The sequence below is a fragment of the Rhea pennata genome, chromosome Z, assembly GCF_028389875.1.
Source record: "Rhea pennata isolate bPtePen1 chromosome Z, bPtePen1.pri, whole genome shotgun sequence".
Lineage (NCBI taxonomy): Eukaryota > Metazoa > Chordata > Aves > Rheiformes > Rheidae > Rhea > Rhea pennata.
In genome coordinates, this window is record NC_084702.1 from 434,206 (window position 1) to 458,616 (window position 24,411).

General features: G+C 40.0%; 1 long non-coding RNA gene across 2 annotated transcripts in view; it reads right to left on the reverse strand.

Moving 5' to 3' along the window:
* Positions 1–24,411, reverse strand: part of LOC134153383 (uncharacterized) — an 81,117-nt gene that overhangs the window by 7,012 nt on the left and 49,694 nt on the right. Inside the window, exons 2-4 of one of the 2 annotated variants that reach the window (XR_009961153.1) lie at positions 4,733–4,797; positions 1,786–2,425; positions 1,379–1,456 (exon numbers count right to left, since the gene is read on the reverse strand). This is a non-coding gene — a long non-coding RNA (uncharacterized LOC134153383). Of the gene's footprint in view, positions 1–1,378; positions 1,457–1,785; positions 2,426–3,247; positions 4,432–4,732; positions 4,798–24,411 lie in introns of those variants that run through there. The other variant, XR_009961152.1, reaches the window with a different exon arrangement.

The window sequence follows — 24,411 nt, forward strand, 5'->3', positions numbered from 1 at the left end:
AGGCAGCTCAAGGGTTAAATCCTGGGTTCTTTAAACTCAGTGTGAAGTATCTATTGATTTTACTGGGTCAGGACACAGCTTTGTTTTCCATTTCTGTTCAGACATTGTCTTCACCACAGAGACAACCAGAACTCCAACATAAGTGATGCTTTTAATTTTTCCCTGAAGATCATCTCACTCAGGAGGGTGACCTTATCATCTGATTCCTAAGTAAGACTTTACAACATTTATAGGAAAATTGCACAATTGAATAATTGTGCAATTGTAAAGAGGTATTAAAAAATGAGAAGTCTCTCCTCTGATACTGAAAATAATGTCAAAAGTAGCATTGATTTCAGTACAGCAGGAGTGAAAATTGGGAAGACAAAACAGGAAAGCAGGCTTGGCGAGATGCTCCTGCTATGGCTGCTCCTTTTGTCAGTGGTTTTCTGACTCAAGGTTTAGATTCTGGAAATGGGTGTCATTTGGAAGTTAGGCGGTAAAGATGCCATGAACTTGTCCAACACAAATTAGTTCATAAGCATCATCTAGGGAAGTGTAACACTAGTTTTGAGCATATATATCCAAGATGCACTTGTTTAAATAAAGACAAGGATAAAATATTGGTCCATTGTAGCCAATCAGTTTTGGGAATTTGAATCCAATGGGAACAGGATTTCCTTCAGTGATACTTGAATTAATTTAATTGAATAGATGCAAAATGCTGTGGAAAGTTTTCTGTTTAAGCCTGCTTTATTTTGCTTATGTTTTCTTTGGAAAGCAGGCATATGGAAGTTAGACCACTGTAGCCAGGTTTAAATCAATCTGAGTGTGTCCATACAAAGATTTAGCTATATAAGCAAATCATTTTTAACTTTTTGAGTAAAGGAGTTAAAGCCAAAAACTGCATTATGTTAAACTGATTAATTTACTTCATGGGCAGAGCCTTGTTTTACAAAGAAAACTGTGATGATTGACAGAAAAAAAATAGTGCTGCACACAGTCAGTGATTAACATTGTAAAAAGCCATTTCAAACACTACTGCTTCACAAATAGGATTTTGTAAAACTTTTATCTTTGAACTAAATTATTTTGAGGCTAAAAAGTTGTATAGCTGAGAATATTAAAAAAGAATGCAAATTTTCTCTAGTAGTATTATGATAAATACTTGAGCAAGTAGGAGAGGAAATGCTCTACTAAAAAGAGAAAGCTCCATTGACTAGAGGGATCTCTGTAAATCTGGTGTAATACTTAGAAGATATAAGCCCCACACAGTAAAGTTTTTTAAAATGGAATCAATTAACTAAAAAAGATTAAGCATGAAGTCAGATTCTACCAAACACAGAAACCACCAATTGATATAATATTCAGCTTTCAGTGTCATTACACGGCAGCTTACCTTTGCAGTTCTGTTGCCAGTCTGCAGCCACCCCAGGCTGCACCCACTTATTTCCCCTAGACTGCCTACACGCTCAGCCTGTAGGATCATAGAATCATAGAATCAGTAAGGTTGTAATGGACCTCTGGAGATCATCTAGTCCAACCTCCCCGCTCAAGCAGGTTCACCTAGAGCATGTTAGACAGGGTTGCATGCAGGCAGGCCTTGAAGATCTCCAGAGAAGGAGACTCCACAACCTCTCTGGGCAACCTGTTCCAGGGCTCTGTCACTCTCACAGTGAAGAAATTCCCCCTCACGTTCAGGCAGAACTTCCTGTGGGTCAGTTTGTGCCCATTGCCTGTTGTCCTATAGGACAACTGAAAAGAGTTTGTTCCTGTCCCCTTGACACCTTCCCTTCAGGTACTTACACACATTGATAAGATCCCCCTTCAGTCTTCTCTTCCCCAGGCTTAAGAGGCCCAACTCTCGCAGCCGTTCCTCATAGGGCAGATGCTCCAGGCCTCTGATCTTCTTCGTAGCCCTACGCTGGACTCTCCCCAGTAGCTCCATGTCTCTCTTGTAGTGGGGAGCCCAGAACTGGACACAGTACTCGAGATGTGGCCTCCCCAGGGCTGAGTAGAGGGGCAGGATCACCTCCCTCGACCTGCTGGCAACAGTCTTCCCAGTGCATCCCAGGATACCATTGGCTTTCTTGGTCACAAGGGCACATTGCTGGCTCATGGCTAATTTTTGCCATGCGTTGCTGTGTTTTCAAACATCATCCTTCAGACATCATCTCTGCATTCCATTCTCTGGGCTTTTGAAATATTTCAGAGCACCAGTCAGGCTGCAACCAAGTGAATGCCATTATGCTTGCAGTCAGTTTGGTCCTACATAGCAAATTGATGGTAAGTTTTTCAGCAGATTCCAGCTCTCCCCTCAGATCTGCCCTGAAGATAGGACATGGAGGATGTTCCCTGGGGATTCCAGAGGGCAATGGGAGACAGGTAGTGTTGTCATCTCCTTTTCTCTTGGGCTTACTAAATGCCCCTCCAGTGTCCTCTATCTCTGTAAACAATAGGTGGCAAGGTAATTATTTTTTAGTGTAGCAGGACCTTTTAGCTTCATGTGCAAGCTATTGCCTACAAGCCTGGGTAAGTACTACAGCAACACAGGAAAAGGGAACTTGTCCTTTTGCACAAATCGGGGAGGAGCTCAGATTATTTTAGCAGAAAGAAGCAGAAGTAGTAACAAGGCCAGAATACAAAAGTGTAGAAGTAAGAAGGATATATGTATATAAATATTGTTTAATTCAGGTGGTGACCTCCAGATATTTTACCCAAACTTTCACTTAATTCTGAACAGATGATATTGAAACGTATTTAAAGAAACAGTATCAACTTAAAATCACTCTGTTTGTGAAGCTGCTTGGAGGTTTAAAGTGTGTGCTGTGGCTCAGCACAGTAAAAAACGGGCAGGTGAGTGTTATTTTGCTCTTCTTCAAAGTTCCTAGGGCTGAAGCCTGGTCTCATTAAAACTGGGAATAGCAAACTAATTAAGAAAAGAATTGAAGGTTTTTGTGACCTACATTAACCAGTATATTTTACTCATAGTAATAGAAATTTGCTGTTCTCCCTGCTGTTTTAATAATAGACTTTCCAAAAAAAACAAGCATATGTTGTCTTCCTCTTAATGAGAAAAATGCATCTACAAGCTCATGTATTTGATTGATCAGTTCTAGGGAAAAAAGTGATCAATTCTTTGATTGCTCTGAATCACCGACTTGGAGCTCTGAGCCAACTGCAAACACTGAGTCTGTTTTGCTAATGAGTCCTAAATGAGTGCAAAATATAACAATCCTTTTCTTTTATTTGGACATTTGGGGTGTATAATAGAGCAATAATCTATCTTATTTCCTTTACAATTTTCTCAACTTAAAACAGAGGAATTATTTAAGGCCAGCTAAAACATCTATTAAAATAAATGATCTTATTATCATTTAGAGAAAATAAAAATCAGGTTTTGGGTGGTGATGAACCCACGGAAGAATTTTGAAGTGTTCTTTCCACTCCTGAGAGGAAGAGAGAGAGCTGTCATGAAGTCTGAGGCATCATTTTTGGCAGAGCTGGAAAGAGACAATGCTGGGTTATTTCTGCAATGTTAAAACAACCACCTCATTTACCCCTGTATCCTGTGGTAATAGATTCCAGTTGGAGCCATTTGTCACACTTTCCTTGAGCTGCTGCACTTCTAGGTCCTTGTGATTTCCTGAAGGGCATGTCATGTAAGCCTTCAAGCCATCACTTCCTGAGGAACAGCATGTTTCTCTCATTTGTTCTTTGCTCCCGCTCCACCTTGGGCTTCAAACCCCAGCAATATATTACTGTCACCTCTGAAGGGCTGCCTCTGCCAGTCCTCTCTCTCAGGGACAGTGTCTCTTGGCCAGCCTTCTCTCATTAAGCAAAATGTTTAATATTCAGGGGAAATGAAAAATAAAAAAGACTGAGAGAAAATATGCCTTAAATGAGTTGTTTTGTTGTCTGTTGACTTCAGATCCTTTCTGATGTGCTATTTTTGTTTCAGAGCAGTATGTTCTCATGTGCCAAGTTGGAGCAGGATGAAATTTCAAAGGATTTTCTTGTGTCATGCCATTCTTGGGGGCCACACTTAATATCTTTGCTGTCTTTATCACTTACAACAATGATTACCAATAAGTTCGAATATTTCTATTACTTGATAGCCCAAATACATCTGTTATATGGTATGCCAAGTGTCCTCAGCATATCTTGCAGTCTGTTTGCCATGAAGTATGCATATTATTGCTGCTAGAAAAAAGGGATTAACCATGAACTAGCTAAGCTGGTACTTTATTGCTATCACTTCATGCCCGGCAGTTTCACATCTATAGGGAATTTCCCAGGTCTCCTAATCATCTTTCAGGTCTCTTGGCTTCTCTGATAATCACAGGCCTTTTTTTCTTTTTCTTTTTTTTTTCTCCCTTGGTTTCACATGCCTCTCTTCCACTTCTATAGCACTTCCATTTGAGAAGTTTTTTCTGTTGCCTCAGTCTCCTCCTGTAAGAAATTTAGATGCATAAATGTAAGTGTCCAAGGAGTTTCTTTTTGCCTTTGGCAAATTTTTGCTACTGCCTTGGAAGCATGTAGGACTCCAACGAGTCTTGGTCTTGCCTTCCAGATCTTTTTGTGTCTGCAATAGCTCATTGCTTTGGCACATGAATCTCTTGCACAGTGTCATACCCTGTGGGTCATTTCCCTTTCTTTTGCAACCTTGATCTGCCCTCTCCCTGCTCAGAGGAGACCTTTGCAGCACAGTTGGCCTGGCCATGTTTCCAGACAAGATGCCAATAGGACTCACCAAATGCTGGGCAGCAGCCCTTCCTCTGCCAGGCTTCCTCCCACTGCTCCACATGTACTGACAACCTGTGAGGAAAGAAATCCGTCTTGGGGAAATATGGTAAAGATCCACTTCACAATTCACATTTAATTCCTTCCTTCTGATGAGAACATTTGTATACAGCCCTGGACACTCACAGCAGGACAACTGTTCACCGAGGATACTCCACAACACTGAGCATGAATTTCAGTTTTCAGTGCATTCTGCAGGGACTCAGTGACACCAGGACTCTTTGGCTCAAGCTCTAAATAAGAAAGCAATAACCACACAATGAATTATGAAGGATGGGGCAAGGGAAGAGTTATAGAGACAGGGTAGTCAACAAAATGCAACTCAAATTGAGATGCCTTTGGCAGGTAGGTGCCACTTTACGTTGTTCATTGCTGCTAAGCAGTGATTTATAAAGTCAAATCGCTCTCTCTTGTGGCTGGCTTAAACATTAGCAACACAAAAAGCTTGGCTGGCTTCCTCTGTTTAAAGCAACCAGCCAACTGAGAAGTGTACCACAGTCAGAATGAAACCTGAATCATTACTGAAGGGAAAAAGAAAGCAGTGGAAGCTGAAATTTTCTCTCCACAAACCATCATTCACAACTGAGTTCTTGAAGTAGTTGGTGGTTATGGTTGGATCCATGTTTTCCAAAGATCTTAGATAACATTTTTCACACCTAACTCAATGTCAGGCTTCTTAGGACTACATAGCACCTAGCATGCTATAGACCTGCCCCTGAGCTTTCTCATCATTCTGGGGAAGGGACAGAGCTAGCTTGAGCTGGCTAACCCAAGCTAAAATTCTGGTGGAGGCAACCTTTTTGTTCTAATTAGCACAAAAAGTTAAAGACTGACTGGGTCTTCACTGAAACTAACCAAGGTCAGTGAAGATGTATGAAATACAGAGGCCTGGGCAAGAAAAGCTAAACTACTTCAGAAACACCTTCAATGAGGAAATGTGGGCTAAGAACTGTATAATCTTTTTCTTGTGAAGGCAAGAATTTGCATGACTTAAATACAAACTGTGACCCTTTGGGATTTCAAATCAACCAGACCTTTGGAAAGGTCAGCATCCCACAGATGTCTTCTGTAAGTCATGGACATTCTGGGGAGAGAACAATATATGTAAGAGGTTCTAGTCATGTACCAATTTTATTTCCCAAGATGCTGAATGAGGAAAACACCATGCTGCTTCAGAGCTCTTCCCAAACACCCTACACTGCTCTCCTGTCCCATTGCTTGTGGCTGAGTTTGGTTTCCAGCACAGCCAGATATGCTCCTTATTTTCGTATCAGCAGCAATACACTGATTGCAGAGCACTGTACACAGAGAATACCTTTCCAATGAAAAGAAGAACAGCTGCAGAAAAATGATAAAAGAAGAAAAGTAGTACAAAGCAAGAGGCAAGATTCTATACAACCTAGAGGTTGTGCTACTCCTGGGGAACATAGAGTTACAGTCCCTTCAAACTGGTACCAAAACCTTTTAAACTGAGACCTCCTTGCTTTGACATTTGTGCATTTCAGTTGTGTTGCTGAGAACCCACAGAACACAGCCCAGTGCTGCACCTGCATACATCCGTATTTCTTTACGCGTAAAAATACTTATCTTTTCCTCAGTAAAAATATGCATATGACAGAAACATGGGCAGAGAAACATGTAGTCTGAGGAAAGTAGAGCATTCTGGCTTTCCTGCCTCCAGCAGTAAGGGCAGGGAACCACCATTCAGTCCAAGAAAAGAGGGGAAGCTGTTCTTCAGTGTTCATTAAATCACTGTGGAAAAAAAGGTAACTTACAGACTGTTGAGTTATGAATCAGTTAAGCCTTAAAAGAAAAGATGAAAAATACTAGCTAAAAATCTCGAGTCATATGGAGGTGTTGAAGAATGTAGAGATGCTAGTGACTAGGTCACGTTTTGCTGATGTCTAATGCATTTTATTGTGTTTCAAAATAGTCTATAAGAACTTCTTCCCTAAAGACTGGAAAGAAAAAGCAATAGAAGCACTATCTTCACTCTCATCCTTATGGGCCTTTCAATCAACTCAAAGTTCTTTTTCAGGCCACAGATTTGGGCTGTGTCTGGAAATTGACTCTTGGTGTCTGTCTCTGGCTTTTCTTCTCCACACACATGCCTAAGTCCTGCTGCTTGCCTTTCTCCAGATGTAGCAGAATGATATATCCCCCTAATGTAGGGCAGATGGCAATGTGCACCCTAGCACATGGTTACAGAACAGAATTGTCATAGATAACTTTGAATTAGAATACTACAAAGGCAGTATGTATATAGCTGAAAATGTCATTTTACCTTGTTTTTTTCTGTCGCATAGACAGCATCCTTGTAACATTTTTGTAAAATAAATAGCATGCATAAAATTTACATTAAAAAAACAGTTGCAAAGTTACGTAAGAGTATGGCATATTTCTTTCTGTGCTGCTTGCTGGTCTCTGATATACAAAACAGGACAATACTGCTTAACCTTCCCCAGTCGGCTGATGTAATTGAAGACAAACATCTAAAGAAGCATGCGGGGGAAAAAACAATGAAACAAATGTTTTCTACCAAGTTAGTTTTTTAAAAATGCAACTTTTCAAACTGGTAATGTTGAGAAAGAAGTAACATTTTTTAGATGTTCTTTGGCAGAGATCTCTCTCCATCAAATTCTCCTGGTTTTTGTCATGTTGTAACACTTGAAAAGTTCAGTTATTTAGGTTCTGGTTCTCTGGTGTCAAGATTCTTATTTAATCAGATCTGAACCAAATGTAAGCCTTCCTCTGAAGCCAGTGAAGCCTCTGAAGCTCAACAGGAGGAGAGAACACAGCTTCAAGAACAAAGCTCTGCTATTACATCCGTCACATCTGACTTCCTGGCGTCTCTTGTACCACGAAGTTATTTGTACAGTTCTGATACTAATCTTTCTTGACAATCCATCATCAGAATCCAAATTCTGGCACCTTTCAGAACATGCATATCTTTACATCCACCATTTCTTTGCAGTTGAAGTAGTTCTGCATCAGAGAATATAGAGTGACTCAAAAAAGGCCGAATTGCCAAACTACTCGAAGTCTGATTCTAACTTCAATTAAATTCAAGTAAAAGTAGCATGCTCCTAATGGTATCCCAGCGATTATCTGGCTGGTTTAAACCTGATAATACAAAACAAGCAAATAAACAAGCAAACAAACCCACACCAGAATGAAGCCTGCACTGTATTTGCAGGTGATAACTAAACTTTGATGGGACAATGTTTGTCTTTGATATTCTAAAAATTGTTTTCAAAGATTGTCACCTAGTTAAGAAAAGTTTTTATAGTCCCATCTTTCATCTGCTTTGATCTTGTGATTGAAATCAGAATTAAATCTTTAGAATTAGCTGCACCATAAGGAAACTCATATTTTGATACTGTTATGATTCTGAATACTATACAAAATGAGTCTCACTTCAAAATCTCAGTCAGAAATTATCATTCAGACTTACATCTGAAAGCTTGGCAAATGACAAAATCAGAGAGTTGCCATTGTGCAGAAAATTGGCTGAAGATTTTCCACAGAAACAACAAGGAGTTGTTTCTTAAGGTATTTTTTCTTTAAATATACATTATTTAAAATAGGCTTTTGAATAGTGAAAACCCAAAACTTTTGTCAAGGGCCAAAAAACTCAGTATATTTTCTATTTCGAGGCAGAGAATGAATGTTCTGTTTTCCTATTGTTTTCTTTCTCTTATTCACCTTTCATTTTCTGCAGACAGCTACTGGAGAAGGGAGAGAGGGGAAGGGAGAAAAGAGAAGGAACAAGAAATAGGAGGGAGATAGAAAAATGTAAATGAAAATAGGTTGTGAAGGTTCAGGCAAAAGCTTTTAAAGAGAATATAATTGTTTTCAAACAGTGAATGTTCTTCATTCAGAGCACACACTTCCTAGAAATAGTTCTCAGATCATGCCCTTTACATGCGTCCCCATGTCCTCCTAGCAAGGGGCATGTATTCATGCTGGCCACAATAGCCAAAGAAAGAAAGACTCTGGAAATGGATCTGGGCTCAGGACCTGCCTTCATGTTTGGGGCTGTTGTCATATGATCACAACTAATGCTGCTGGGGGTCACTTCTGGCCTTTTGGGGCAGGTCTCTTTTTAGAGTATTTGTAACCAGACATTGCACCACTAAGAAAAATTGACACTCTACAACAGAACAAACCAAAGAAATAAACAGCAGAGGAAAAGAGGAATTAGAGACCATAGAGACTAGAGGAAATAAACTAAACCTAACAGTGGAACACCCACTGGGGAAAGGAAAAAATAAGGCAAGAAAAGAGAAGAAAGATATACGCGAATTATTCATTTCCATGCTGCATCTCAATACAACACTCTTGATGGAGCAGGACTCAGTTTGCCATATATTTCAATATTAAGGTATAGGTCTTTTCTCATATTTATTTTGATACTTTCTCATTATGCTTTTATTTCCTGTTTTCGTAAAAAAACAGTTTTATGAAAACCACCATCAAAAGCTACCCTAAAGTTAAAATGTGTCTGAGGAAGTTTTAGTACAGTGAGAGAATATGTCTACTTGCATAACTGATGGAATGTATTTGGATATTCTTAAACCTCATTTTATTTAAGAGTTATTTGGTTTTAGTTGATTTGAATCTGCGTTATTTTTTCAAGCATGAAGTCTATATCCAGGCACAGCCTTTGTTTCTAATTTGAATTTTTATAGATTAGAAAATGGATTCATGAATTAATGAATAATTTCAAGGAAAACTAGGCAATATGTTGTATTTTTTAACTTCAGGGATCAATAGCAAGGTGTATTCCTCCAAATATTTACACATATTCAGTCAGATACAGGAGCCTACAAAACAACCTGGAGTTTATAGACATGTTCAGGAGAATATATGTTCTATAGCTTGCTCTTGGTGCAACAGTAACTCCAAAAATCTCTTGTTTTTCATCTGTCAGCTGGAACTGGTGTGCTCCTGTTATCTGAAGCAAGTTGTACTCTCACATACACCATACAGAACAACTCACTGCTCCAGATTCTGTTATCTCCTGCATGATCCTGAGTAGCTATGCTGGTAGATGCTAGTTATACATTTTGTTTTGTTTTCTTGCACTGGGGATCTCTCACCCTCACTACCTGTGTTTACACTCTGGGTTGTTCTGGCTGGAGGAGCTTAAGATGGGACTTGAAGATTTTGATGCAAGAAGGGCAAAAGATGCTCTCATGGGTTTTCAGAAAAGAGGCTTCTCTCTTTCACACTAACATCTCTCCATTCAGATCTGGTAGTGCTAGAAGGGAATAAAATAAATGCCTATTTTTGGGAAGGAGATTGTTCCTTGATCAGAGGCATTTAGTCACTTATTTTCCTAGGCTCCTTTCACTGTAGTCAGTGGAAAGAGGCATCTGCAGATGGAACCCACTACGTCTTAAGGTCAGCATCTGTAGCAAGGAGACTAAGCACTGGCTTTTGAAACTAGCTTGGTGGAGATGCTTACCTCTTGTGATGCTTAAAGCTGTGTGACAGTAATTCTGCACCCAAAGCTTGTGCCATCAGCACAGCGGGAATCATGATCTAGGCACATGCCCTATATGATGATCTTCTCCCATTACAGAGGTGGGTGCCTAATGGTGGAAGAGCACAGCATAAATCGGTGTTGGCACACTGACTCTGTAGACTCCTACTTCTGAGATCCAGATATAATTTCGTTTATTAAAAGGATGCTGCTGTATCATCCGAGACTACTTGTCCTACGCAGTTATGTCCTGAGTGCTGAATGCCTTGTAAACACTAGTTTATTGTCAGCATTTTGCCTGTCATAACTTAAATGACATTGACTGATGCCTCTATAATAGCTGTAATTCACCCTGTCCTTTGTAGAATATGTGGGAGTGGTTATGTCACATCTTTACATTGCAGGAAACTAAAGGCTAAGAAGAAGAGTACACAGATAGGAAGAGAGAACAAATTCCTTGGAGCCCCAAGTACTGATTAATTGTGCCATTTGACCCCCCGAGCATCTTTCCTACTCTCCTGTTTTTTTTCACCTTCTTTTACCAAAGCAGAAGTGAACCATGTGAGTGCAAATGCAGAGTACAGAAATGTCTTTACACATCTCTTAAAGACAGCTGTGGGAAAGAGGATCTTCAAGCAAGATGGCAGGATGAACTGAAGCATCTCCATGGCTTAGGAACCCTGCTAGTAACATCCGTGGGAGGGATTCCACTGGACCCCTCCTTCCTTTCCCATCCTGTGGATCCTAACCTGGGAAAGATCCCCTAACAGGTACACATAGCTTCTCTCTCCAGTCTCCACTGAAATCCCCCTTGTCCATCTATCTATGTCTTTTTTTTTTTTCTGAGGAGGACTTCATCACAGTTACGTACCACCCTTTCATTTCACTCTTCTGTTTGCTTTTCAGTTATTTAACATGATAGTGGGATTTTTTTTCCTGTCTTTCTTTAAGCTATGGTTTGTCTGAATGGCTATAAATAAGAGAATGCACAGTTTGCATTTTGGAATCAGGACTCTAGTCTGAGTCCATAGTCAAATTCAGTGCCTCGAACATATCAGACAGTAGCTTCTGTGGACTATTCTGTCCAGAAGGACAGCAGTCCTATTCCAGTTTTCATAAGCTGACCTAAACCCACTGAAGTTATCTGATCAAGAATCCAGCCCAACATGGACTGTTCTCCAAACTGTAGGAGCTTCTGTAGATCTTCACTGTATCTCCAGCTCTTCATTATCACTTCTCTCCCATGTATTTTCTTTGATGTCTGAACAATGTTGCAGCAAGGGGAAAGTTAAAACAAATAGGAAATTCTTCTGGCTAAAGTTATCATCAGAAGAGAGGAGCAGGTCAGCTTAACCTTGCTTACCAGGACATCAGAATCTAACATCAGAATGTGTTTTTTTAGCCACTTCTCTTTTTTTCTCCCTCAAAATGTTAATCTCTATAAGACTTCTAGCTGCATGAAGAGAAAGGGCAATGGAAATGGCAAGGGAAAAGGGAAAGAAGAAAGGAAACAGAAAGAGGGAAAGGAACAGGATGGCAAGAGAAGGGAAGGTAAAAGGAGGAAGTGAAAAAAATCTTCCAAATTTAACATGATATTTGAGTGCACTTGACTGGAGGAGTTATTTATGTATTTATTGAAGGAAATATCTGCTTTTACAAAAGTGAAGTGTATTCTGTTTCTTAGTAAGCCTCTCAAGGACACAGACTGACTCTTCTTACTGTAATACATTTCTTCCTCAAATCAACACAGACAGAGAAAACTTCTGTCCTCAACATTAAGAGCTCAGTGTACAATTTTTGTCCCACCCAGCAGAGGAGGCATGGCCACATAAAGACTCCAGCCTCCCACTTGCTTTTGCCAGTTGAAAAGCCACTCAGTATAGAAGCATTAGACAAAACAAATCTTGTGCTCCCTGCAAGAAGTTTGACTCCTATTGCCAGCTGGCCCATGGTGACAACCTAGCTGCTTAGCTAGACAGTTGTCAAACAGTCGGTGCCTCTATTGTATCTTACTGTTTCTTTGCACTCCTTTGTCTTTCTTCTGTATCTTGTCTTATTGTACAGTTTTAAAATCACTGGAGTAGGCACCACTTCTTGTGTTTGTAGATAGGGTCATGACAGCCTCATAACAGAGGCATAACTGTACTGATAACGGGATCTTGCTATGTCAAGGTCTCAGGACTTCATGCAATCAAGTATCTTCTGTTCTTTGAATAATATTCAGTGTTACCAAAAACAGAATTTTGTCTTCTGTCTTTCGGCTGCAAAAGCCATGAGATGGTGGAGTTCAAGATACTGCGAGGATGGAGCAGGGCAAAAAGTAGGATCACAGAGCAGGACTTCAGGAGGGCAGATTTCAGCCTGTTCGAGGACCTGCTTGGAAGAATTCCGTGAGCTACAGCCCTAGAAGGAAGAGGAGTCCAAGAGAGCTGATGTCATTACCAGGATCTGTTGATTCTAGTCGTCACTAAAATTGCAAGGGACAAAATGTCTACCACATCACTATTGAAAATGTCCAAAATACTTGCAGATGTGCACCTTGTGTGTTCTATGAACTAGGTCTCAGTAAGTTTTTCCTGTTAGATGTAATATCTGTCTGTTATAAGAAACTTCTGTGCTTTCTTTCTGCACTGGCAAATTTTTATTTGAAAAGCAAAAAAAAACCCCAACCAACCAACCAAAAAAAAAAAAAAAACCCACCCCATGGTTATTTTTGAAAAACAAATGATTTTTTTATTTTTTAATTCAAAAAACAGCAGGAACTGAGCTCTTTCTGTCTCTCATGTTAAGACAGTAACTGTTCTTGCAGAACAGAACTCCAAAGTCCTTCTAGCCTATCTGCATTCCTTCTGAAGGGACATTGAATTGAACATCAGTCACTATTCCTACACTCTTCCAGTCCTGATTGGTATGGCTAGAACCACAGTTATAATACAATTGTACTTGCCCTCTTGGCAACAGCCTTGGGAATTCTTTTGAACTTACGTGTTTGTCATGACCCTCCTGTCAATTTCAGGGTATTGGCTTTCCAGAGTACAGCCTGTAAGATTACAAATATGAACTACTTTTCTTTCTAGCATCTAGATAGAGGATTAAATTTACTGCATCCCCAACCAGCAACCACTCATGATTAACAACTGCTATTGCCACATTTTGCTCACTGTTTGCAAATATCTTATTATTCACAGAAATATGTGGAAAGGAGTGTTTGTTATCCTTATTAGAAGGCTCAAAGTAAGAATATGTTGGCTGAGGCTAAAGCAAGCCCCTACCCAAAGGAGTTTCTAGCCTAAGCAATGGAAAAAGGAACAGAAACAACACACACAGTTGAAGTGATGTACCTATTGAGAAGCAGTGACTGTAGCTTGGCATTAAACTCCATATTCCAGAACACCAGACCAGTATATAAGCTTCCTAACTCAGAAGATCAATGAACTGATGAGATGAGGTGCTCTGTTGGGCCTCATACTTCAAACAAGAAAGAACTGTTTGGAAATGTAAAAGCTGGGGACAATTTTGTCTGCAAAAGCCATGAGATGGTGGAGTTCAAGATACTGCAAGGATGGAGCAGGGCAAAAAGTAGGATCACAGAGTAGGACTTCAGGAGATTTCAGCCTGTTCGAGGACCTGCTTGGAAGAATTCCATGAGCTACAGCCCTAGAGGGAAGAGGAGTCCAAGAGAGCTGACTGGTATTTCAGAATCTCCTCCAGCTCCAGAATTGTCTCTCGCAACCAGGAAGAAATTAAGCAAGGCCAGCAGGAAGCCTGCATGGATGAACGAGGAGCTCCTGACAAAACTCAGATATAAAGAGGAAGTGCACAAGAGGTGTAAGCTGAGACAGTTAACCCAGGAGAAACAGAGGCACTGTGAGAATGTAAGGATGCAGTTAGGAAAGCTAAAGCCCACCTGGGTTTAAACCTTATAAGGGATGTTAAGGACAAGAAGAAAGGCTTCTACAAATATAGCAGCAGCAAAAGGGAGGCTACAGAAAATTTGTGTCCATTATTAAATGTGGCAGGGGCTCTAGTGATGAAGGAAACTGAAAAAGTGGAGATACTAAATACCTTCTTACTTCAGGTCTGCTGGTAAGATTGGCCCTCAGAAATTCCAGGTCCTAGGAAGAAGGAATAAAGTCTGGAAAAAGGAAGACTTTCTGTTGGTGGAGGAGGATCAGGTTAGGGAACACTTGAACAAAACGGACTAACACAAGTCCATGGGTTCTGATGGGATGCATCCACAAATGCTGAGTGAGCTAGCCAATGTCATTGCAAAGCCACTCTCAAATATCTTTCAAAGGCTATGGTAATCAGGAGAGGGTCCTGAAGACTAGAACGCAGCAAATTTCACTTTTATCTTACTAACATGGAAGGAAAGAGGATCTCAAGAACTCCAGGCCTCCTCCCAGTCTCTGGTAAGATGACAGAGCAACTGATACTGACTACCATTTTCAGATTCATGAAGGACAAAAAGGCTGCTGGGAAATAGTCAGCATGGATTTTAAAAAGAAGAAATCATACCTGAGCAACCTGGTAGACTTCTGCAATGAGATGACTGGCTTGGTGGATGAGAAAGAGCAGCAGACATAGTCTACTTTGACTTTAGCAAGGCTTTTTACAGCCTCCCATAACAACCTCATAGACAAGCTGTTTAAGTTTGAGCTCAGCAAGTGATCAGTAAGGTGGATTAAAAGCAGCTGACCTGCCAGTCTCAGAGGGTTGTGATCAGCAGAATGAAGTCCAGCTGGAGTCCAATAACTAGCAGTGACCCCTCCCAGAGGTAATACTGGGGTGAATACTCATTAACATCTTCATTAATAACCTGGATGACAGGACCAAATGCACCCTTAGCAAGTTCTATGATGAAACAAAACTGGGAGGCATGACCGATAATTCAGAGAGTGGCATTTCCATTCAAAGGGACCTCAGTAGACTGGAGAGAGAGGCAGAGAGTAACCTCTGAAGTTCAACACAGGGAATTGCAATGTGGGGAGAAGTAATCACAGAATAACAGAATGACTGAGGTTGGAAGGGACGTCTGGAGATCTAGTGCAATCATCCCTGCTCAAGCAGGGTCACCTAGAACACATTGTATAGGGTCATGTCCAGCAGGTTTTGAATACCTCCAGAAAAGGAGACTCCACAATCCCTCTCGGCAAACTGCTCCAGTGCTCTGTCACTCTCACAGTAAAGAATTTTTTCCTCATGTTTAGGTGGAACTTCCTGTGGTTCAGTTAGTAAGCATAGCCTCCTGGTACCTTTCATTTGGCACCACTCAGAAGAGTCTGCCCCCAACCTCTTGACACCCTCCCTTAAGGTATTTGTAGAAATTGATTGGATTCCCTCCTAGTCTTCTCTTCTCCAAGCTAAATAGGCCCATCTCTCACAGCCATTCCTCATAACAGAGATGCTCCAGTCCTCTAATCATCTTTATAGTCCCATGTTGGACTCTCTCCATGTCATTCTCATACTGGGGAGCCCAGAACTGGATGCAGTACTCCAGATGAGGCTTCACCAGGCCATTCTTCCTAAGGCACCCCAGGATACCATTGGCCTTCCCAGCCACAAGGGCACATTGCTTGCTCAGAGTGTTGTCCACTAGGACTCCCAGGTCCTTCTCTGCAGACCTGCTTTCCAGTTGGTCAGCCCCCAGCATATACTGCTGCATGGAGTTATTCCTCCTTAGGTGCAGGACCCTAAACTTGCCCTTGTTGAACCTCATCAGGCATCTCTCCACCCAACTCTCCAGCCTGTCCAGGTCTCTCTGAATGGCACCACAGCCCTGTGGTGAGTCAGCTACTCCTGCCAGCTTGGTAGCATCAGCAAACTTGCTGAGGAGGCACTCTGTCCCTCCATCCACATCACTGATGAAGAAGAACTTAGTACTGAGCCCCCAGATAGACTCTGTGGCACTGATGACAACCATCTGAGCTGTGCCTTTTAGCCAGTTCTCAATCCACCTCACTGTCCACTCGTCTAATCCATATTTCTGGAGCTTTGCCTAGGAGGATGTTATGGGAGACAGTGTCAAAAGCCTTTGTGAAGTCAAGGTAGACAAAATTCACTGCTCTCCCCTCATCTACCCATGCCATCAGAGAAGGCTGGTTGGTTAAGCACGATTTCTCCTTGGTGAATCCATGCTTACTACTCATGATCACCTTCTTTTCCTCCACATACTTGGAGATGACATTCAGGATGAGCTGTTCCATCACTTTTCCAGGGATGGAGGTGAGGCTAACTGGCCTGTAGTTGCCTGGGTCCTCCATCTTGCCCTTCCTGAAGACTGGAGTGACATTGGCTTTCTTCTAGTCTTCAGGCACCTTTCCAGTTCTCCATGACATTACAAAGACAATGGAGAGTGGCTCAGCAATAACATCCACCAACTTCTTCAGTACTCATGAGTGCATCTCATTGGGGCTCATGGATGTATGGGTGTCATGTTTGTATAAATGATCTCTAACCTAATTCCCCCTCCTTGACCAAAGGAGAGTCTCTTATTCTTGTGAGTTTCTCTCTCGTCTCCAGGCTCTGATATTCCTAAGGGCTGCCCTTAGCAGTGAAGACTGAAGCAAAGAAGACATTCAGTAACTTTGCCTTCTCTGTATCCTTTGTCACCAGGGCCCCTGTCCCATTCAGCAGTGAGCCCACATTTTCCCTAGTTGTCCTCTTGCTACCAGTGTATTTGAAGGAATCCTTCTTGTTGTCCTTAATCCCATCCATCAGTACAACCAATGGACTGGAAAAAAAAAATTGCAGAGCAGGACCTGGGTGGGAGTCCTGGTGGACAACAAGTTGACCATGAGTCAGCAATGTGCCCTTATGGCCAAGAAGGCCAATAGCATCCTATTCCTGTTCAGCATGAGGATGAATATTGCCAGCCAGTTGAGAGAGAGGATTCTTCCCCTCTCTTCAGGTCTCAGGAGGCAGCACATGGAGTTCTGTCTCCAGTGATGGGTTGATGGGTTCTTCAGGACACACAACATGGACCTGCTGGAGTGAGTATAGTGAAGGGCCATATGGTGAAGGGAATGGAGCATCTTTCTTATGAGGAAAGACTGAGAGAGCAGGACCTCTTTAGCCTGGGCAAGAGAAAACTCGAAAGGGATCTTATCTGAAGGGAGAGTGTAAAGAGACTCTTCTCAGTGGTGTGCAGAGATAGGATGAGAGGCAATAGGCATGAACTGAAAAACAGGAAGTTCAACTTGAACATGAGGAAAAACTTCTTTCCTGTGAGAGTAACAGAACACTAGAACATGTTGCCCAGAGAGGCTGTGGAGTATCCATCCTTGGAGATGTGCCCAGACACACTCCTGGGCAATGTGCTTTACATGAGCAGGGGGCATTAGACTAAACGATCTCCAGAGGTGCCTTCTAACCTCAACTGTTATGTCTTTCTGCGATTCTGTGATTATCCTCTGGACATCTGTAGTGCACATTTGACTATGGTGAAGTTCTTTCTATGTTAAGTTCATTTTTATGAAGAGGGCCCATTTTGAAGTTTTCTCTGCAGCCATAATTCTTTGTTTTAAATAAAAGGTAGTATTCTGCAGTATAAGTAGAACTTTCTCAGAAGAGACCAGAAATAACAAACAGTTATCAAGGAATCTGAGGAGAAATGATAGAGGCCTTTGGTTTAGCAAGAATGCAATAGTGTCTTTACCGTAAGAGAATGACATCTACACCGCTGGAGGTATGTTTTTTTGTCTAAAAAGAGCTGTAGGCTAAGCTAAGAACAGGGTGGGTGGAGACAGCAAGTTCTATAGGAAAAAAAGAAGAAAAAAAGAAGAAAAATAGTTAAAATTGGTATTAACTCAGTTTATAACTTCAGAGTAGATTTCTGTGTGTTTTTAATTCGCTAATATTACGCATGAAGACCCTTTATCAGGATGAATGAGTTTAGTTACAGGTTTGTCAAGCCTTTAAGACACCAGTGTTCAGGATGATTTAAAATCATCTATGGGAATATAAAAAGCAAAGCCTTGAAGAGTCTACAGATGGTTTTCCCTCTTCTTAGGGAATAAATGAGGGAGGAGATTGATCAAGTAGGCTGCTTCTACAACCCCTTTACGGTAGAGAGCGTGTTTCCCATAGAAACTTTATAGAAGTGAGTACTGTACAGGGATATCCTTTTGAAGAATTTTGAGACTGGCTAATTATAGTAACTCTGGTCCAATGCCTACCTGAATCAGGAAAAGTGAGTCCCAGAACTGGCTTTTCTACTGCAAAGAGTCCCTTCCCAATCTCCATTAATTAATTAATTAATTAATAGATAAATTCTCTGCTTCTGCAGAAATGTTTCTGCATTCTACTTGTCCTGGGAGATAGTGGCTTTCTCTCCAGGGTGTCTCTATTACGCTTTTGTGAAAAATCTTCCTTTTAATTGGGCTCCACTGATTCTCAATCATTTGTTGAAGCTCTAATGAAGAATCTGCCAGCCTCAAGAGCTTTTATTCCTCAAAAACTCATGGCACATTTATTCATCTCCTTGGCAGCAAAGCTTCTGCATCCCTTCATGTGTATCTACTTAATTGCTTTATGATATTCCAGGAAAATAATAATAATAATGTTTTACTTTCTTTTCCTTATTTTTTTTTCTTTTTATATCAAGTTAGTCAGGTACCTTCCTGCCCAAGTGCTCAGACCATCCTGCACATACTGATTTCCGAAACTCTTATCTTTAATGTAGGATGATCCTCTTCGGCCTTTATACCTTCTTATTTTAGCCACAACATGATGCTGAAATATACTGTGCCTGACTCTTATTCACATAGGGGCTGTATGCCTTCAAAACAGGTTAGCCATGCTTCAGCTCTAACTTGAAGGGCCTTTTCCAAGGATAGAGTAGAATGGAAATTCTTAGTCTTAATACAAAAAAGATTATCCTTTTCTCTAGTGTGTGTGTGTGTGTGTGTGTGTGTGCGTGGTTTTTTTTTCATTGAATTCACAGTATTTGGTTGCTGTTCCTGAAATATATGTGTCCCTTGTTTACGGGACCAAGTATTTCAGTCTTATTTCAACCTTGAAAGCTGCAACTGAACATTGAAACATCTTTGATATTTTGTTTCACTTTTTATTGAGACTTTCCAAAACTAAGCATTCAAAAGTCAGAAACCAGGCTGTAAAATTAGAAGACTATCTTACAAAGAAATAAATATTTTTATTTGCTCTGTGGATCCCATTTTGAAGTTTTCTCTGCAGCCATAATTCTTTGTTTTAAATAAAAGGTAGTATTCTGCAGTAATCCTATGACACCAAGAGTTGTGATACTGGGAAGAAACACAAATAATTTAAACTCATGATAAAATTATAAGATTTAACCCTAGTAAGGTTTGAATATAAGCATTAAAGGGTCATCAGTGTCCCATTCACTTTCAGTCATTCAAATGAAAATTAAAGTGAAATGAATTGGAAAAGCACCAAAAATGTAATAAGAGAGGAACAGAAGGCTTAGTTTAAAAAAAAAGGGGGGGGGGGGAATTTTCATGGGAAGTTAGAAACAAGGAAATGAGAGAGTCTTGAAGCAACGTTCTCCCCAGGGAACTGATGGCTTTACTAGCTCAACTGCTAAGATTACCTATACTAAAAATACAGGAAATTACCGTAAACTGGAAGTTCACAAATTTTAACACAAGCAACAGAATGACCTACGAGAAACAAGACATCAGTGCAGATGCCTGGAGCAGGCACAGCAGCTGGTTTTAGGATACATAAGTTAAGAAGTTCTAGTAGATTGGTTATTCAGTCACTCCTTAAACTGAAGGGAACAACAGAATTAGGTAGCAGCTGTGTTAAAAACATGGGTCTACCCTTTTCCCCGCACCTCTGCAGGAATTGAAATGGCCTTAAAGGATTGCCCCATGCAAAGTCAAAGGAAAATTTTGTGCTGAATGGTGGGCTTGCCTTTTCCATGCTCAATAGTCTTTGCAGGTGAGTTACTAGTAATAGCCCCACTAATTAGAAAAGTTGGTACAGAATAAAATATTGGTTGTTCTCCAACACTGCTATGTGTTCTTTCTTAATCACATTTAAAAATGTGATTGAGAAATAAGAAGCTTGTATTGAAAACCTGTAAATATGCATTTGAAAATACGAATGATTTCCAGTGTACAAGTTAAATCCACAAGCTGCATTTGATTTACTCATAATAGGATGGCCCTTGCAAAGTGAGATATCAATCTAATTAAAAAGGAAATATCTGGCTGATCCATCTCCTTAATTGTGCAATGTGTTTCTCTGAAGTTAAGTAGGCCTCCTGAAGAACAGCAATGTGTTCTTAAATCTGTGTTGTTTTGTATCTGAATGGTAGTAAGATTAACTTCTCCAGTAATATAGGGCAGGAAACTCATGGATGGGAAACTGTTATTTTTGGAACAATGCTATTTTGCCACTGGCACCAGCTGCAAGTGCAACACTTCTAGATATTCTGTGAATAGTTTTCATTTATATCTTAATATACAAAAAACTTTAAAAAATGAAATAGGTCTGAAATACAAAAAGAGTGAAAAAACAGAATTCACAAAATGGTGAGTGTAAACGTTCCTATATAAGTATTCTGAGAAAATACTATGTCATTTTTCTTCTGAGTTTGTATCCTGGCATGAAATCCCCAGGCCAGGTAGTACCATCATATCAGGTTTTTGACTTTCAAATAAACATGCTCCTCTTCTATGTAAGTCTGTGTATATTGGTCTTGTGTATATGAGGGCATGAGTGTGGGAGTCTGCATACAGGTACAAATTTTAAAACAGAGCTGAAGAGCTGGAAAGTTGCTGCAGTAGGTGTGAAGTGTGTTTCCAATCATTTGTTAAAAGACAATTAAACTGAAAATCTGCAATCTAAAACAAAATTTATTAATCTGGAAACACTACATCTGTGGATTAGTGTCTTGCAAACTTATGATTGATCTCTCAGTCTGAGTCCCTTTTCTATCCCTTTTTGTACATTCTAACTGTATTCTTGTCAGTCTTTTTGTTCTTTATTTGGCAAAGTATTGTTGGCTAGGTGCTGATGGCTTGTATGTGTGTTTTAAAACTTTCCAAAGCTTCTTAGAGAAGTCACAAAAAAGTCACTAAGCAATGCTGTGTGCTGTGACTTCAATAGCATATTGGAAAAGTCTTTTTTCGTTAGGGATAGGGCTGCTTAATAATGCCTTGCTTTAAAGTTTGCAGCTTTTAGAAATCAAAGTTCTGTTTACCTTGCAAGAAGTTACTCAAATCCCACAGAGAAAAAATTAATAGCTTCCCATTTATTAAATTACATACTAGTAATGAAAGGTGAGATCCAACATCAGACATCAATAGAAGGGTTGTCTGTTAACTACTTTGGGTTGGTTCTAGGTCAACAAGATGACTTGATCTGGATGTTTATTACTTGGATTAATTAAGATAAGTCTTGTTTCTATTCATTTTTTCAAAGGTGAGAACACTTACCTTCAAATAATAGGTATTAGTACAGACTAATTCCCCTAAAGAACAAAAAAAAAAAAAAAAAAAAAAATCAAATCTGATTATCATTTTGAGAAGATACCATTGGCTCTAAACAAAGCTTACAGCTATGGAGGTCTGCAGAAACTACTCTACCACCTGTCTGAACTCATAGATTTCATAGAATCATAGAATCAGTAAGGTTGGAGGGGACCTCTGGAGATCATCTAGTCCAACCTCCCTGCTCAGCAGGGTCACCTAGAACATGTTAGAGAGGATTGCATCCAGGCAGGCCTTGAATATCTCCAGAGAAGGAGACTCCACAACCTCTCTGGGCAAACCGTTCCAGTGTTCTGTCACTCTCAATTTGCAATTGATTTGATTCTCCCCCTAGCATCTGAGATAAAAAATACTAAATAATTTATTTATTTAGATTTGAAGTTATATGCATTCTTCATTCTGTACTATTTCCTATGCAAGTCCATGGGAATTTTCTGTGTGAGCAAGACTAGCAGAGGTGGAATTAGAAAATGATGAATAACCTCAAGAAAAACAGAGGCAATAATAGATACAGAAAGTATTTGGACCATACTCCAATTTTAATTTTAATTAACTTCCTTTGACTTGAAAGGGTAGTCATATAGTCGTGTCCAAGAACACAGTCTGGCCTACTACAATATGACACCAATCTCAGCTTGCTAAGACACATTTAAGTCAGAATAAAAAATTTCCCAGACGGTGAATTGATTTTGTAAATTGACATAATGGCCTAATTTCTGTCCTTCCTCACAAAGAAGCCAATGAATTGCACCACTAGAATTTTATTCTTTCATTTCTATTATCTTTTCAAAGTGGATTCTGATCTTTTCTCCCTTCTCCTAATTTTTAGAGGATGTTGGAAATACATTAAGAATGGCATGAAAGATTTGTGATTCAGAATTGTATCTGATATCCTCCAAGGACATATTCACAAATTCTGTAAAAAAAACAGGATTTCACTGAGGACATATGTCTACAAACCATAGCAGAAGAAATGCCAATTTTTCTGTTGCCCTAATTCTGCAAAGAGCTGTTACTCAGATTTGGTCCCAGATCTGTCCTATATGGCCTATGCCATAATCCTAAATATGACTTGACTGTAACTAAGCACACAGCTGTAGAATAGAATCTCTATTAGAAACATGAATGTAATGCATGAGACACCATTTAGTTTACTAAAGGTAGATACTTGAAATAAATTCTTTTATTTTACATCTTTATTTCTAACAACATACCTACCTTCTCTTAGTATCATTTATTTCTTAGACACTTGGTGAGCATCCAGGATGGTGTTGTGCTTAATTAAGAGCAGGGAAGTTTATAAACTTTAGTATGATTTGGCAGTTCTTTATGTTCTTGCTCTTCATCTAATTGGTTAGAAAAGTTCTTATGTAATAGCCTAATAACCTAGGTCTGGATAACATAGTGAGAAACCTACATCTAGGAAAAAAGAATACGGAAGGTGAAAGTTAGTACAGCAGCAAAAGCTTAGGAAGAGCTCAAGAAACTACTTGTCTTTCCCAAATAATACCAAACCAGGAAACAAGTTCTATTTGACTCAATTCTATTGCATTTAATTAGTTCACGCTTTGCTTACATTACTATTCCCAAAGCTGCACCAGAAGAGTCTAACTTCGAATTAAAATATCTGATCTCTACTCACACAGAAAATATAACAATTTTCCCAGGTAACAAAAGCCATGGGAAAATTTTCAGCTTTTCTCATGCATTCATACTCTCAAGTTTCCATTCATTTTAGGGTGTTTTGTGCACTGGCTTGCCTTGGAGAGCTGGAAACTTGGCATCCAGTACAACATTATCAGAAAAATGAGAGCCAGTTAAGAATCGTATGAGCCTGTCCCTTTGTGCCGTAGAGAAGTTTGAGAGCTGACTGTGCAGGGGGGGATGAATTTAACTTTAGTAAGACAATCCAAAGCTTAAATAGGAACCGTGTTATTGAAAAGCAGAGGTGAATACCCAGACCGGCGCAGTATCAAATGAGCATTTTTCTTGTCCAGTACTCCCTCACTGCAGTAAAATTTTCTTGTTGCTGCCTCCTCCCTTAGTATATAGCAGACTGGGTGGTCAACTGAGCAAGTAAATCCTCCTGCAGGGTAATGCACAACAGCCTCTCCTGTATGTCAGAAGTGTAGGAATTACTTAGTGAATATGTTTCAGGGTCTGGTTTTTCAAAGCAGAAGTCCCAAGAGCTTATACTTGTAAATCAGAGCCTCAGGTTTTGCCAAACTCAACTGCCAGTGCAGAGTTTAACTCACAGCCTTGCACCTCCCTCTGAGAACAATACGCAGTCTTCTTCTTCCCTTTCCCGTACTAAAGAGAGGTAATGCGATCTGGTTATTGTCAGGACTTTGAAAATCTGGATGTAAATGGGTCTAGGGTTATGTTTTTATATTTATTACAGTTGCACAAGGAAAAGAGAAGATACTGTTTTACACAACAAGATCTAATTACAAATGGAAGAAATATAGTAGCAGGGTGTTTATACAGCAACAATAAATTTCTATTCCTTTTTTCATTTTTTTTCATTCTATTTATTTCACATCTGTATTACAAGAAGGATAAAAACTAAAGCTCATACATATGAATAACAATATTAGCCAGCTATTAGCCAGTATGGTGTATACACCCAAGTAGTGGATGTATCTAAGAGGAGGACCTGGA